Below are 17,876 nucleotides of genomic sequence, written 5' to 3'. Positions count from 1 at the left end.
CGTAGAGGATGGTGAACACCAATCTTACATTACATAGGGTTGCACATGGCTCGTGATGCAGCGATGATGTACATGAGCACATGTAAGAGTGATGGCAGTTACTCATTTCATACTTCATTATTGTGGCTAAAGACTAGCATTAGCAATATTCAGCTGCTGATTTAGGGTGTACCCTAACATGGCTATCATTTTTCAAGTTCGATTTTGTCTTTGTGCTGTCCACTATTTTGTTTCCAGTGCACAAAAAGAGTCATGTATAATTAGGGCTCCATAGGAAAAGGGGGAGACATACCCAAGGTCACTGTATTGGGGGTGGGGGCAGGAGGGGGTGGAGGGAATAGTGTAATCATCTCTCATTTACTTTTTATCTAAAAAAAATTACATTGGAGTTGCTGATTAACAAATTGCTTTCAATTTAATACTTAAATTTGTTGTATTAACTTAATGCAATTTTTATTCTACTACAGTTTGTCCTTGATAATTTGATGATTTTTACTGTTGATAGCACTAAAGGAGAAAATCAGCACTAGTTAGAAGATATTCATTTATCTCTGAGTGCTGTCAATACTTCTGTACGGGGTTATTACAAGTGATTGAAGCGATTTCAGAGCTCTACAATAACTTTATTATTTGAGATATTTTCACAATGCTTTGCACACACATACAAAAACTCAGTTTTTTTAGGCATTCACAAATGTTCGATATGTGCCCCTTTAGTGATTTGGCAGACATCAAGCTGATAATCAAGTTCCTCCCACACTCGGCGCAGCATGTCCCCATCAATGAATTCGAAAGCATCGTTTATGCGAGCTCGCAGTTCTGGCACGTTTCTTGGTAGACGAGGTTTAAACACTGAATCTTCCACATAACCCCACTGAAAGAAATCGCATGGGGTTAAGTCGGGAGAACGCGGAGGCCATGACATGAATTGCTGATCATGATCTCCACCACGACCGATCCATCGGTTTTCCAATCTCCTGTTTAAGAAATGCCGAACATAATGATGGAAGTGCGGTGGAGCACCATCCTGTTGAAAGATGAAGTCGGCGCTGTCGGTCTCCAGTTGTGGCATGAGCCAATTTTCCAGCCTGTCCAGATACACGTGTCCTGTAACGTTTTTTTCGCAGAAGAAAAAGGGGCCGTAAACTTTAAACTGTGAGATTGCACAAAACACTTTAACTTTTGGTGAATTGCGAATTTGCTGCACGAATGCGTGAGGATTTTCTACCGCCCAGATTCGCACATTGTGTCTGTTCAGTTCACCATTAAGAAAAAATGTTGCTTCATCACTGAAAACAAGTTTCGCACTGAACGCATCCTCTTCCATGAGCTGTTGCAACCGCACCGGAAATTCAAAGCGTTTGACTTTGTCATCGGGTGTCAGGGCTTGTAGCAATTGTAAACGGTAAGGCTTCTGCTTTAGCCTTTTCCGTAAGATTTTCCAAACTGTCGGCTGTGGTACGTTTAGCTCCCTGCTTGCTTTATTCGTCAACTTCCGCGGGCTACGCGTGAGACTTGCCTGCACGCGTTCAACCATTTCTTCGCTCACTGCAGGCCGACCCGTTGATTTCCCCTTACAGAGGCATCCAGAAGCTTTAAACTGCGCATACCATCGCCGAATGGGGTTAGCAGTTGGTGGATCTTTGTTGAACTTCGTCCTGAAGTGTCGTTGCACTGTTATGACTGACTGATGTGAATGCATTTCAAGCACGACATACGCTTTCTCGGCTCCTGTCGCCATTTTGTCTCTCTGCGCTCTCGAGCGCTCTGGCGGCAGAAACCTGAAGTGCGGTTTCAGCTGAACAAAACTTAATGAGTTTTTCTACGTATCTGTAGTGTGTCGTGACCATATGTCAATGAATGGAGCTACAGTGAATTTATGAAATCGCTTCAATCATTTGTAATAGCCCTGTATGTGTCATGTTTGCTTTCGTATATGCACAATGCACAGATAATGGTTCTATCTTCACGGGAAGGAGTTGGCACTGCGTTCCTCTCATTGCCCTGTCCTCAGCAAATGATGTGTTCTATAAGGAACTCTTCACTCAAGTCCAGACTGCTAAAAATGGTTTTGTTTTATTTGAAATAAAGTGTTAAATCGCATTATTGATGATTCTTAGATTTCATTGATTTCTACTTTGAACCCTTTTAATATTGTTATCTGATGGGTCTGTTGAATGATTTTCATTTTCAAATAATAAAACAAAATAGGATCAAAGAGTGCAGAGATGTATTCTGGAGGGTGGTATTATATATGATTTTTCAGTTTGAAGCCCCATGAGATATACTATAATCAGCAGTCTGATATTTATAAAGCTTCAAAAGCGTTTTGAGATCCATATACAGTGCTTTGGTTGTAGAAGACACTAAGAACCACACTTCAACATACACACTGAAAATGAAAATACATATATAACAAACTGCTCACTCTTCTTGTGGAGGTAATTCAGAATCATCCAGAACACACATTTTCAAGCAATAAAGAGCTTTCGGTATTATCTTACATAATGGAAAAACCATACCACACAGACAAGGTATTTGGGAGTCATTGCTGCACAATCTCCTCCTCCCTTTTATACTTGTGTTGGTTAAATTTTGGAGCTTTGTCAAAATCAAGTAACTCTGATTCAACACTAATGGAACTTGTCATCAATTTGGCTAGTTGCTGCCAGAAAAAATACGATAGGTAGCATCTTAAGAATAGCAAGTTGAATGAACGAAATGTGAGTAAATTTAACACCCCTTGATGACTAGTTAGTTTTACTCTTATTTTCAAATTTATTTATTTATAATATCTGTTAAACAGTGGAAAGTCCAGGTTGGAATATCAATAAAATGGAAAGGATGGATTACTACTCACCACAGAGTGGAGTTGCTGAGTAGCAGATAGGCACAATGAAAAAGAATGCCGGAAATGTTTGGCTTTCAGCTGATTTCAGTCATCAGAAATCACACACACACACACACACACACACACACACACACACACACTGTCATCTCCAGGCACTAACGTCCAACTGCCTGTGTATGCATTTTCTATTTTTGATGAAGAGCATCATCTGAAAGCTGAAAATTTCTGGCATTCTTGCTTATTGTGCCTGTCTGCCACTCAGTGCCTTCTATGTGGAGAGTAGCAATCTTACCTTTTCCATATTGTTGTTAACATTTACATTACAAATTCATAAATAAAGGATTTACTAACCTGTTGAATTTCATATGCATGTTGCTCTTGCAATTTCCCAGCTGCTTCTGGGTGTTCAAATGCTCTGGAAATAGATTCCATACATGAACCATGGCCGTCCTCTCAACCATTCATTGGTCTAAAGCTACTTACCTTATTCAGTGGAAGTTATATTAAAGCATTAGTATGTGCTTTGTCAAAAAGGATCTCAAGCTTTCGAACAAAATCTGTTTCTTTTCTCTTAACACTATTCTTCCAATGTGTTTTTGTAGTTGCTTCCTTTGTTGATATGAAGCTTTTAATTTTGATACACAGTTTCTCAGCTCCTGTGTCAGAATTAATGTTTGTCTCAAAAAATCATCCTGTTCTACCCAGCTGATGTAGCACTTTGATGCATACTTAATTTACCCACCTGCAAATTGTTGAAGAAAACATTTGACGGATGGGAGTTTGCGTCCACTTATTTGAGGGGAGTAATACATGGGTAAATAAGTTTCTTAATGTAAACAAACTAACAAGAAAGACACTGTCATTGCTACAACTACTGCTTTCTCTTGAAAGTGAAGTACTATTTGGATAGTCTGGGTCACTGACCTGTCAATCTCTCCTCCAATGAGATTTGTGACATAAGAAGATATTCAACTTGAGACTGAAGTAAACAGACTTCCTACTCGAGTAATGAATGCATTTGCCATTCATAAGTAATGTTTTTTTAAAATTGATGGTTTCATTTTTATACGAGTAATTTTGAAGACCCAGAGGCACCTCTTCCCCATATTCTACTTAGCCCAAATTTTATACAGTCAATTTTTACATTAACTGGAACCAAACTGGAGGATATTCCATGAAAAATTATGTATGTTTCTTTCCTTTTTTCTTTTTATTTTATTTTTTTAAAAGAGAAAGGTGTTAAATAATTGCCAATGTCATGTACGAGGTCTGTTCAAAATATTTTGGAACATTGTTATTTCATGCCAACGGTGTGTTTGAGTGGAATGCGGTTGGCATCCTTGCATACGCCTGTGTTTAATGTGTAACTGCCGGAAGTTTCATTTTTCTATGTCCGTTAGTTATTGTTCAGTGCTGTATTGAGTAGGACGTTGTACAGTTTGCGAATTTTGAGATGGCAGAATTAGAGGAGCAATGCTTCTGCATTAAATTGCAGAAAAACTCAAGAAAACCATTACAGGCACGCCAAATGATGCAGGAAGCCCACAGTGGTGAGTGCTTAAGCTGTACTTAATGTTATGAATGGTTCACATGATTTAAAAATGGCCGGATGGAAATTAAAGATGACCCTCGTTCAGGACACCCTCGGGCGTCTACTGGCGATGCTCATATCAGGAACATCAACAAAATTCATTACGAATTTTTGCCACTGGGACAAACTGTAGCTGGACAGTTTTGAAATGTTTGGGAGAAAATATGAGGAGGAAACGGCCAGAAATGCGGCAAGACAATTCGGGCTCATGCATCACAATAATGCACTCACACAGCATCTCTTCTGTCACTGCAGATCATTGTCCTTTCTCCTACAATAGGGTTTTCAATAAAAAGAAGTCCACAGGGACCAGGTCTGGAAGTATGGAGGATGAGGCAGCACAGTGATTTCGTTTTTGGTGCAATAGTCATGCACCAACAGGGATGAATGAGTAGTTGTGTTATCGTGATGCATGAACCTTGAATTGTCTTGCCACATTTCGGGCTGTTTCCTTCTCACATTTTGTCTCAAGCGGAATTCCGGAAGTGGAAACAGCATTTGGAGTGGTGTATCAATTGTGGAGGAGAGTATTTCAAAGGAGACCTTGTACAATAAATAAAAGGTAAGCATAGAAAAATTCTGCGGACAAAGCTCCAGAATTTTTTGAACATACCTCGTACATTAAAGTTAGTATACTGTTCCTATAAAGTTAAAGTGCTTGGGATATTGCTGTACAGCTATGTAAATTAGAATGCAAGTCGCTTGTGGAAGAAGCTTTATTTTATTATATTAGTCTGTCTCATAATATTTTTTCCTACGCTGAAGTGATAAGTCATGGATAGCAATATGCACCTATACAGATGGCATTAGTATCACATATGCAAGGTATAAAAGGATGGTGCATTGGCAGAGTAGTCATTTGTACTCAGGTAATTCATGTGGAAAGGATTTTGATGTGATTATGGCTGCTTGAGGAAAGTTAACAGACATTGAACGCAGAATGGTAGTTGGAGGTAGATGCATGGGACTCTCCATTTCGTAAATTGTTAGGGTATTCAATATTCTGAGATCCACAGTGTCAATACTGTGCCAAGAATACCACATTTTAGGAATTACCTCTCAGCAACGGCCTTAATTTAACGACCGAGAGCATTGGTGTTTGCGTAGAGTTGCCACTGTTAAGAGAGAAGCAACACTGCATGAAATAACTGCAGAAATCAATGTGGGATGTACAACAAACATGTCCGTTAGGACAATATGGTGAAATCTGCTGTTAATGGGCTATGGCAATGGGTGACAGACGCAAATGCCTTTGCTAACAGCACATCATCGTCTGCATCACCTCTCCTGGGCCCATGACCATCTTGGTTGGACCCTAGGTGGCTGGAAAACCATGGTCTGGTCAAAAGAGTCCCAATTTCAGCTGGTAAGAGCTAGTTCAGGTATACATGCTGACGTTGCAAGCTGAAGATGGAGAGAGATTGAATGGGTAATTCAGTATGTAAAGGGAGGTGAAAACCTATCGATGGAAACTCCACATCGGAATATCAACAATGTGGGAAAAGTTTGATTACTTCGTATTATAAAGGAGACAGGTTAAATTGCAGACAGACACAATTATAAGACACGTACACAAAGTTTTTGGCCCCAGCCTTCATTAGTAAAAGAGAAAACACACACACACACACACACACACACACACACACACACACACACACAAAAGCGCACCTCACACACACCCCTGCAGGTCCGGGGGCTAGACTGGGCCCGATGTATTCCTGCCTGTTGTGAGAGGTGACTAAAAGGAGTCTCACTCGTTTTGGCCTTTGTGTGGTGGTCCCCTGTAGGGTTTGACCTCCATTTTTCAAAACTTTCCCGAATAGCAAGCCAATTGGGAAGGACGCCTTACATGGTGCATAGTGTCTCATCATGCGATGAGACCTCTGCATCCTTCGATGTGGATCTGCACTTCCGTCGACGTGGATCTGCAGTTCCAGTCATTTTCCAGCTGTTGTCCAGGTCACCCTCCTGGGTGCATTTTCCTCCATCCTCTGTGCAGTATTGTTTCCTGCGCTGTCGACGATAATGGACTTCTTAGCTTGTTTGCGCCTGATGTCTACCACGGTAGCCAGTCTGTTGTGGTGGGGCCGCCATGTACTCTGTTGGTTGTAGCCCCCTGACCATGCATGGATGGGCCATTAACTCCCCAAGTATGCCAAGGAGAAGATGCCAGTCACCCTGGGGCATCAGGACTCCGAGCAATGGCCATCTTACCAGGTGGCCTTTGCTGCAGCTGGGTAGCGCCCAATTGGAGGACTCCTGGTCGGAGTGGGTGGAATCAGGGTGGATGACACACCATGAAGTGTAATACGTCATCTCTTGCTGCTGGTCAAACACCAGCAGTCTCTAAGTGGTCAAGGTCTAACGTCAGTGCTAAGAAATACAACCCCAAATCGTTCTCCCCCCTTGGCCACAACATGGGAGGAACGCCACACTAAGGATGGCAGGTACCTCGTATGCACGAGAGTTGACGGGGAATCTTTCTTGTCAATAAAACCTCAGTTCCTTGTGGAGCATTTAGAGGACAATTTTGGGGAGATGGAGGGCTTGTCCAAAATGCAGTCAGGGTCGGTCTTGATCAAAACAGCATCCTCTGCCTAGTCACGGGCACTACTGTCCTGTGACAAGCTGGGGGATATTTCTGTTTCCATCACGCCCCATAAGAGCTTAAATATGGTCCAGGGAATCATATTTCACAGGGACTTTCTTTTGCAGTCTAACGATGAGCTGTGTGCCAATTTAGAGCGACAAGCTGTCCATTTCGTCTGGCGCATCCCCCGGCATCCAAGGGATAATGAGGGTGATGCATTACCCGAGAAGGTCAAGGTGATGGTCTACCGCTCTGATGTAAAGCGATATATCCCTCCCCCAATTCGGTGCTTGAAGTGCTGAAAGTTCGGCCATATGTCTTCCCGCTGTAGTTCCAATGTAACCTGTCTGGATTGCGAATATCCTTCACATGCGAATACTCCCTGTGCCCTGCCTCCCATCTGTATCAGCTGCGGAGAGCACCGTTCGCCTTGCTCATCAGACTGCAGGATTCTCCAGAAAGAAAGAAAAATTTGGCTCTGAGACGTCAGACTCCACCTGCCCCCTTGATGCTTCTCTGCTGGAGAAGTGTAAGTCTTCTTAGGCTCCTCTCACCAGGAAGGGATCTCTTCCTAGTTTCCTACCAATGGCAAAGCTGACACCTGCCAGTGGCCGAAGCAACCTCAGGGCTTCACGGTCCTCCTCATTCCCTGATGCTGAATCAGTGAAGCCCTCCCAGTTGGACAAACTAAAGAGCAACGAGAGAAACCCGAAAAGAAAAAGACCCCTAAGTACCAAGGCACTGCAGTGGGACCCACATCACCAATACCTACAAGCTCTGTATCTGAGGATAAAGTGGAAATTCTGGCATCCGCTGAGGACCTAGATCTCGCTGGGCCATCAACACAATGGATGTCAATCGCGCAGGTACTCATCTGGTGGCAGCAGGTGACGCTGAGGCGTAGACTGCCTCATTGAGTGTTCTGTGCCTTCCCAGTCTGACGATCATGTAATCCTCCAGTGGAATTGTGGCTGTTTTTTCCACCGCCTGGCTGAGCTGCAGCGACTGTTAAGCTTTACACCTGCTTTCTGCCTTGCCCTCCAGGAAACCTGGTTCCCAGTAATGCGGACCCCTGCCCTCTGCAGCTATAAGGGATATTACAGGAGCTGTAGTGACTATAATAGTGTCCTGTGAAGTTTGTGTCTATGTACTGAACTCAGTATGTAGTGAACCTGTGCCCCTTTAAACCCCTCTTGAAGCTGTGGCTGTCAGGATAAGGACGACACAAGAAATAACTGTCTGCAATGTATATCTTCCTACAGATGGTGCAGTATCCCTGAACCACCCCTGCGGGTCCAGGGGTTAGAATAGGCCGAGGCATTACTGCCTGTCGTAAGAGGCGGGGCTAAATGAGTCTCTCATATTTCAGCCTTTATGTGGTGGTCCCTTGTAGGGTTTGACCTCCATAGTTGCACTGAAGAGTGAGCCAGTTGGGGAAGTGCACCTTACATAGTGCATTGTGTCCATTGTGCATTGAGATCTTTAGCCCTCTTTCTTGTCGTCATATTGCAATCCCACTCACTCTCCGTCTCTTGGGTGCAGTTTCCGCCATTCATTATGCTGTGTCACTTTCTGCGCTGACGATGGCCATGGACTTCTTTGTACCTGATATCCAGTCAGTCCGTTGTGGTGGGGTCACCATGTACTCTGTTGGTTGTAGCCCCCTCACAACACAGGGATCACTCTGCTGATGCCTGTGCCGTTAACTTCCCACCTATTCCAAGGAGTAGATGCCTATCTCCCTGGGGCGTTGAGACTCCCGGCAATGGCCATCCTTCCAGGTGGCTCTTGCTGCAGGTTGGTGCCGCCCGTGGGGAGGGCCCATGGTTGGAGTGGTTTCATCCAGGGCGGATGAAACACAGTGAAGCGTGGCACATCATCTCTCGCTGGTGGCCAGCTGCCAGCAGTCTCTAAGCATTCCAGGACTCAATTTAATGCAAACACGTTGTGCCCCCTACTTGGTTCCCTCTCTGGCCACACCATGGGAGGAATGAAAGACTAAGAATGGCAATGAAGCTTATTCGCCCCACTACCTAGTATGTACGAGAGCTGATGGGGAATGCTTTGCGTCCATGAAGCCTCAGTTCTTTGTAGAGCATTTAGAGGAAACATTTGGGGAGGTGGAGGGCTTGCCCAAAATCCGCTCTGCGTCAGCTTTGATAAAAACAGCATTCTGTGCCCAGTCAGAGGCATTACTCGCTTGTGACAAGTTGGGGATGTTTCATTTACCATCACTCCTCATAAGACTTTAAATATGGTCCAGGGTATTATATTCCACAGGGACCTTCTTTTGCAGTTTTATGACAAGCTGCACACCAATTTAGAGCAGCGAAGGGTTCATTTCCTCCTGCGCATTCGTTGGGGTCCAAGGGATAATCAGGTTGCCGCCGGTGCCTTCATCTTGGCGTCCTTCGAGGGTGATACATTGCCTGAGAAGAATAAGGTGACCCTCAGACACCATGAAAGTCGATTGCACGGGCACTCAGTTGGTGGCAGCAGGTGATTCAGCGGCGTAATGTGCCTCCCTTCACGTATTTTTTGGTCACGGCCAATGTCGTCGTCCTGTAACCTCCCCCTCTCTTATCGTCTTATCGACCTTAATGACAGTGAAAAATTAAACCGCATGTACCTAATGGAAATTTGGGAAAAGCAATAGTCACCGAAGTTAATCTGTTGGTAAAGAGGGAGGAAAGGGTTACGTCTAAATGAAAGGAAAAGTGCAAATGAAATGGTTGGAAATTAATTTTGAAAAGGGGTAAAGTTAATAAAGAAAGTAAATGTGCAGTCGTTACGTTAACAATTAATTGGCGTTAACTAGATATTTGAGATTTGGGGAAAATTTTGGTCGCCAGTCCCATGGACAACTACTATAATAATTGAAAATGAAAGATAATGCACATGTATTTAGCACTAAAAGTGTGGCAACTGAAGGTTGACACGTGTTGTGTGAAAACTGAATGTTTGTCAGAAGTAATAAATTTCGGTACACTCTGACTTAATTTAGCAAAAGAACTAATAAAACTGGAAAATTGAAAGTTAATTTAGTGACTGAAATTAATAGTGAACTTTATGTCTGAAGCACTACGAAATTCAATAAAATAAGGTTAGTCTTGGGCTACCTCAACAATCATTTCAAAAGCTACTTGAATCTACGCAATTTAGAAATAAGATATTTAACTTTGAACTTTAATTAAATGATTCTGAACAATTAACAATAGTAAAATTTAGTACGTACCAAGCTGAGCTGCAGTCACAGGTAAGTTAAAATATGGTAACAAAACTCGCACTCTTAATTTGTGCTTGTTTAATCTAAATATTGTAGCCAGCTATAAATACATTAACTGAACTTTGAAATTAAAGCAGTGAAATGGAATGATATTACTTTAATGCCGGCGTTTGAATTTCAACGACACTCGGGTTCATTCCGGAAAAGGAAGGGACCCTGCTTGGTAATGCAATTGGGACAATGAGCAACAAAGGTTCATGCTAAGTTGTGGTAAATTGGACAATTTTAAAAGCTGAGGTCTGCCATACAGTTCTAAAACTTTACGTGTTTCCAGTCTTCCTTGTTGGTTGATTGAAGGTTTGAAGTCGTCGGTCGAGGAGGTGGTGACAGTCACTCATTGTCGGCCGTTGCTGTTGCAGAAGCTGGATGTTGGCGCACCTTCTTCTCGACACTGTCACCAGGCGAAACGGGCTCTTGATGTGCACCAGCTAATGCTTCCCGTCCGCGACACCGTGTCACAAACTATCATAGCAAGTCGAGCGCAATTACATGCTGCCAAACCCCGAAAGCGCAGCAACTTGCGGGAGCGTCACTCAACACAACTGCTCCACCGCCCTACTCCAGCCAGACTCTCCCTGCCCGCACTCCAAGCGGCAGAGTTAACACTACGAAAGATCCTAAACACTTTGGTTCTCCACATGACCTATCGATGTAATCGTTCGATAGCATAGTTTTCCGTAGGCCAGACCCAGCGTAAAAATACAAATAATATTTACAAAACAAACCAATTGTGTGTGTGTGTGTGTGTGTGTGTGTCTACATATATATATACATATATATATATATATATACACACACACACACACACACACACACACACACACACACATCCTCCCCACTCCACCAAGTGTGTCCTTCCGCCGTCCAACACACACACACACACACACACACACACACACACACACACACACACATCCTCCCCACTCCACCAAGAGTGTCCTTCCGCCGTCCACCTAACCTTCGTAACCTGTTAGTTCATCCCTACGAAATCCCAAAACCACCTTCCCTGCCCTCTGGCTCCTATCCTTGTAACCGCCCCCGGTGTAAAACCTGTCCCATGCACCCTCCCACCACCACCTACTCCAGTCCTGTAACCTGGAAGGTGTACACGATCAAAGGCAGAGCCACGTGTGAAAGCACCCACGTGATTTACCAACTGACCTGCCTACACTGTGATGCATTCTATGTGGGAATGACGAGCAACAAACTGTCCATTCGCATGAATAGACACAGGCAGACAGTGTTTGTCGGTAATGAGGATCACCCTGTGGCTAAACATGCCTTGGTGCACGGCCAGCACATCTTGGAACAGTGTTACACCGTCCGGGTTATCTGGATACTTCCCACCAACACCAACCTATCCAAACTCCGGAGACGGGAACTTGCTCTTCAATATATCCTCTCTTCTCGTTACCCACCAGGCCTCAATCTCCGCTAATTTCAAGTTGCCGCCACTCATACCTCACCTGTCATTCAACAACATCTTTGCCTCTGCACTTCCGCCTCGACTGACATCTCTGCCCAAACTCTTTGTCTTTAAATATGTCTGCTAGTGTCTGTATATATATATGTGTGTGTGTGTGTGTGTGTGTGTGTGTGTGTGTGTGTGTGTGTGTGTGTGTGTGTGCGCGCGCGCGCGCGCGTGTATACCCGTCCTTTTTTCCCCCTAAGGTAAGTCTTTCCGCTCCCAGGATTGGAATGACTCCTTACCCTCTCCCTTAAAACCCACATCCTTTCGTCTTTCCCTCTCCTTCCCTCTTTCCTGACGAAGCAACCGTTGGTTGCGAAAGCTAGAATTTTGTGTGTATGTTAGTGTTTGTTTGTGTGTCTATCGACCCACCAGCGCTTTCGTTTGGTAAGTCACAACATCTTTGTTTTTAGATATATTTTTCCCATGTGGAATGTTTCCTTCTGCTATATTCATATCATTAATTTGAACCCAACAATTATGTTTGTTATTGTCACTGTTGCATTTCGAAATCTTTTCTACTGTCTTATTTTCTCTTTCTGTTTTTGCCAGTAGTTTCACTTTGTATTCACTTTCTCCTTTTTACCGTAATCTACTATACGATTTTATCCCGCCTATATATACTCAATAATACGTAACTCACTTCCAAACCATAACCAAAAAAAATTTTTTCCGCTTTCAACACTACCGCTGCTATAAAATCCACCGTTTCTAGTTCACAAACAGTTCCTTTCACCTATTAAACAACCATTTCGGCTAGTTCTAATAACTTTCGCTTTATTTCCATTTCCGTTTTTCTCACATCACTGATAACTTTTAGCCGCTTCCCACAGGTTTTAACGTCATTATTTCTTCGTCAGACAATTGTTAGCCTCATTTTCATAATCTGCCACCACAAAACCACTCCTTTTAATACATTTACACAGTTTTTTCGAAATTTTCCCGAATTTCTCCGTCCTTTAACGTGTTTTGGCGGCAACACAACCACCTAACCTTTGTGCACATCGTTGTCTACCAAATCCAACATAGGCCAGCTGTAACCAACACCTTTTCGCCTTTTTTCACACCAGATCTCCAGTTACTTTCCAGTTCACCTTTATCTCTCCCCATATATGTTTATTTTCATTTTCATTTCAGCCTCATGTTACACTTTCCACCTTCTAATACCATGTCACCCTCACAACACCCCCACAACGACCCCATTAAGTTTTATTTACATTCCCTCCGCAAACATGCCTTCGCCCTAGCCAGATTACGCTCCCATATTCTATTTTCTCAGGCTTGTCTGACATTTGGCATTACCCCCAAAGGACTCACACTTAAAGTTCCCATCTCTGGCTGCAACCCTTCTTTTCATCAGTCCCTATACCAGTTCCAAACTGAACAATCCATTGCCCTCACCCACCTAATCCTTCACCTACACATCAACTCAGCCAATGAACACACCCGTCAACTCCTATCCTTAATAAAAGTCCTCAATCTTTCCTCTCCCACATCCACACCGGCTGTTCAGAGCATCCTCCTACAGGCCAACCGCAAATTAGAACAGCATGCCACCCTCCACCTCAAAAAACTATCCAATCTCCTGGTTTCCCACCTCCGGAAAGGCAACTCACCCACCCTTCACAACCTTTCCAGCAAACCTCAACCTCCTCTCATTGCACACAAACCCAGTCTCTCCCATCTACTCAACCTCCCACTTCCAGCTCCACTCCCTCCAAAACCTCAAAATTCCAATCAACACAATCTGGAACCACAACACCCTAATTCAGTAGTTAACCTTTCCTCCAAACCTCTCTCCCAATTCGAAACCTCTGTCCTATCCAAAGGCCTCACCTTCAGCCCCACTACCAGATTCAACCAAACATCCCTCGTCAAAGATTTACTGTCCTACACTCGTACTCTCTGCTGGAAATATCACTTTGCCACGAAGAAAAATGATCCTAATCCTACTCCTAATGATCCAACTCCCGAAGACACTATCCAAATTGAACCCTGCCTGGAACAGTTCCGTCCTCCGTCACAGCGGGACCCACCAGCTCTTCCTCAAAATCACCCTCTCCAAACCTTCCAGGAATTTCTGACTTCCAGCCTTGCATCTCAATCCTTCTTAAAAAACCTTAATCCTACTCCCAACATCACTGCTGAAGCCCAGGCTATCCGTGATCTGAAGGCTGACTGATCCATCGTCATTCTTCCGGCGGACAAGGGTTCCACGACCGTGGTACTTGATCGTCGGGAGTATGTGGCTGAGGGACTGCGTCAGCTTTCAGGCAACACCACATACAAAGTTTACCAAGGTAATCCCATTCCCAATGTCCAGGCGGAGCTTCAAGGAATCCTCAGAACCTTAGGCCCCCTGCAAAACCTTTCACCTGACTCCATCAACCTCCTGACCCCACCGACACCCCGCACCCCTACCTTCTACCTTCTTCCTAAAATTCACAAACCCAATCATCCCAGCCGCCCCATTGTAGCTGGTTACCAAGCCCCCACAGAACGTATCTCTGCCTACGTAGGTCAACACGTTCAACCCATTACATGCAGTCTCCTGTCCTTCATCAAAGACACCAACCACTTTCTCGAACGCCTGGAATCCTTACCCAATCTGTTACCCCCAGAAACCATCCTTGTAACCATTGATGCCACTTCTTTATACACAAATATTCCGCACGTCCAGTGCCTCGCTGTGATGGAGCATTTCCTTTCACGCCGATCACCTGCCACCCTACCTAAAACCTCTTTCCTCATTACCTTAGCCAGCTTCATCCTGACCCACAACTTCTTCACTTTTCAAGGCCAGACATACCAACAATTAAAGGGAACAGCCATGGGTACCAGGATGGCCCCCTCGTACGCCAACCTATTCATAGGTCGCTTAGAGGAAGCCTTCTTGGTTACCCAGGCCTGCCAACCCAAAGTTTGGTACAGATTTATTGATGACACCTTCATGATATCTTCATGATCTGGACTCACAGTGAAGAAGAACTCCAGAATTTCCTCTCCAACCTCAACTCCTTTGGTTCCATCAGATTCACCTGGTCCTACTCCAAATCCGATGCCACTTTCCTTGACGTTGACCTCCATCTGTCCAATGGCCAGCTTCACACGTCCGTCCACATCAAACCCACCAACAAGCAACAGTACCTCCATTATGACAGCTGCCACCCATTCCACATCAAACGGTCCCTTCCTTAGAGCCTAGGTCTTCGTGGCAAACGAATCTCCACCAGTCAGGAATCCCTGAACCATTACACCAACAACCTGACAACAGCTTTCGCATCCCGCAACTACCTTCCCGACCTGGTACAGAAGCAAATAACCAGAGCCACTTCCTCATCCGCTCAGACCCACAACCTCCCACAGAAGAACCACAAAAGTGCCCCACTTGTGACAGGATACTTTCCGGGACTGGATCAGACTCTGAATGTGGCTCTCCAGCAGGGATACGACTTCCTCAAATCCTGCCCTGAAATGAGATCCATCCTTCGTGAAATCCTCCCCACTCCACCAAGAGTGTCTTTCTGCCATCCACCTAACCTTCGTAACCTGTTAGTTCATCCCTATGAAATCCCCAAACCACCTTCCCTACCCTCTGGCTCCTACCCTTGTAACCGCCCCCGGTGTAAAACCTGTCCCATGCACCCTCCCACCACCACCTACTCCAGTCCTGTAACCCGGAAGGTGTACACGATCAAAGGCAGAGCCACGTGTGAAAGCACCCACGTGATTTACCAACTGACCTGCCTACACTGTGAAGCTTTCTGTGTGGGAATCACCAGCAACAAACTGTTCATTCGCATGAATGGACACAGGCAGACAGTGTTTGTTGGTAATGAGGATCACCCTGTGGCTAAACATGCCTTGGTGCACGGCCAGCACATCTTGGCACAGTGTTACACCGTCCGGGTTATCTGGATACTTCCCACTAACACCAACCTGTCAGATTTCCGGAGATGGGAACTTGCCCTTAAGTATATCCTCTCTTCTCGTTATTCGCCAGGCGTCAATCTCCGCTAATTTCAATTTGCCGCCGCTCATACCTCACCTGTCTTTCAACAACATCTTTGCCTCTGTACTTCCGCCTCGACTGACATCTCTGCCCAAACTCTTTGCCTTTACAAATGTCTGCTTGTGTTTGTGTATGTGGGGATGGATGTGTGTGTGTGTGTGTGTGTGTGTGTGTGTGTGTGTGTACCTGTCCTTTTTTCCCCCTAAGGGTAAGTCTTTCCGCTCCCGGGATTGGAATGATTCCTTACCCTCTCCCTTAAAACCCACATCCTTTCGTCTTTTCCTCTCCTTCCCTCTTTCCTGATGAAGCAACCGTTGATTGCGAAAGCTAGAGTTTTGTGTGTATGATTGTGTTTGTTTGTAGGGTGTTACAAAAAGGTACGGCCAAACTTTCAGGAAACATTCCTCACACACAAATAAAGAAAAGATGTTATGTGGACATGTGTTCGGAAACGCTTAATTTCCATGTTAGAGCTCATTATAGTTACATCAGTATGTACTGTACTTCCTCGATTCACCGCCAGTTGGCCCAGTTGAAGGAAGGTAATGTTGACTTCGGTACTTGTGTTGACATGCGACTCATTGCTCTACAGTACTAGCATCAAGCATATCAGTACATAGCATCAACAGGTTAGTGTTCATCATGAACGTGGTTTTGCAGTCCGTGCAATGTTTACAAATGCGGAGTTGGCAGATGCCCATTTGATGTATGGATTAGCACGGGGCAATAGCCATGGCGCGGTACGTTTGTATCGAGACAGATTTCCAGAACGAAGGTGTCCCGACAGGAAGACGTTCAAAGCAATTGATCGGCGTCTTAGGGAGCACGGAACATTCCAGCCGATGACTCGCAACTGGCTAAGACCTAGATCAACGAGGAAACCTGCAATGGACAAGGCAGTGCAGTTGACGATAACCCTAATGTCAGCGTCAGAGAAGTTGCTGCTGTACAAGGTAACGTTGACCACGTCACTGTATGGAGAGTGCTACGGGAGAACCAGTTGTTTCCGTACCATGTACAGCGTGTGCAGGCACTATCACCAGCTGATTGGCCTCCACGGGTACACTTCTGCAAATGGTTCATCCAGCAATGTGTCAATCCTCATTTCAGTGCAAATGTTCTCTTTACGGATGAGGCTTCATTCCAACGTGATCAAATTGTAAATTTTCACAATCAATATGTGTTGGCTGACGAGAATCCGTACGCAATTGTGCAACCACGTCATCAACACAGATTTTCTGTGAACGTTTGGGCAGGTATTGTTGGTGATGTCTTGATTGGGCCCCATGTCCTTCCACCTACGCTCAATGGAGCACGTATCGTGATTTCATATGGGATACTTTACCTGTGCTGCTAGAACATGTGCCTTTACAAGTACGACTCAACATGTGGTTCATGCACGATGGAACTCCTTTACATTTCAGTCAAAGTGTTCGCACGCTTCTCAACAACAGATTCGGTGGCCGATGGATTGGTAGAGGCGGACCAATTCCATGGCCTCCACGCACTCCTGACCTCGACCCCCTTGACTTTTTTATGGGGGCATTTGAAAGCTGTCTACGCAACCCCGGTACCAAATGTAGAGACTGTTCATGCTCGTATTGTGGACGGCTGTGATACAATACGCCATTCTCATGGGCTGCATCAGCACATCAGGGATTCCATGCGACGGAGGGTGGATGCATGTATCCTCGCTAACAGAGGACATTTTGAACAATTCCTGTAACAAAGTGTTTGAAGTCACGCTGGTACGTTGCTGTGTGTTTCCATTCCATGATTAATGTGATTTGAAGAGAAGTAATAAAATGAGCTGTAACATGGAAAGTAAGCATTTCCGGACACATGTCCACATAACATATTTTATTTCTGCGTGTGTGAGGAATGTTTCCTGAAAATAGTAAACCAATTACAATATATAAAGACACAGAAATGTCATATCTTCAGGTAACAAAATAAGGAAAAAAAATTATAGTACAATAGATGGAAATAGGAGGATATGCATTTCTGGCGTTACACTCCAGTGGAATTGCAGCGGTTTTTTCCATGACCGTGCTGAGCTCCGTCAACTTCTCAGCCTT

General features: G+C 44.5%; 1 protein-coding gene across 1 annotated transcript in view; it reads left to right on the top strand.

Annotated features, from left to right (window-relative positions):
* Positions 1–17,876, top strand: part of LOC126262833 (uncharacterized) — a 267,488-nt gene that overhangs the window by 38,468 nt on the left and 211,144 nt on the right. The window lies entirely within an intron of this gene.

This window comes from Schistocerca nitens, chromosome 6 (assembly GCF_023898315.1).
Source record: "Schistocerca nitens isolate TAMUIC-IGC-003100 chromosome 6, iqSchNite1.1, whole genome shotgun sequence".
NCBI lineage: Eukaryota > Metazoa > Arthropoda > Insecta > Orthoptera > Acrididae > Schistocerca > Schistocerca nitens.
The sequence above is the reverse complement of the archived record's forward strand: the minus strand, read 5'-3'. Positions and strand labels throughout refer to the sequence as shown.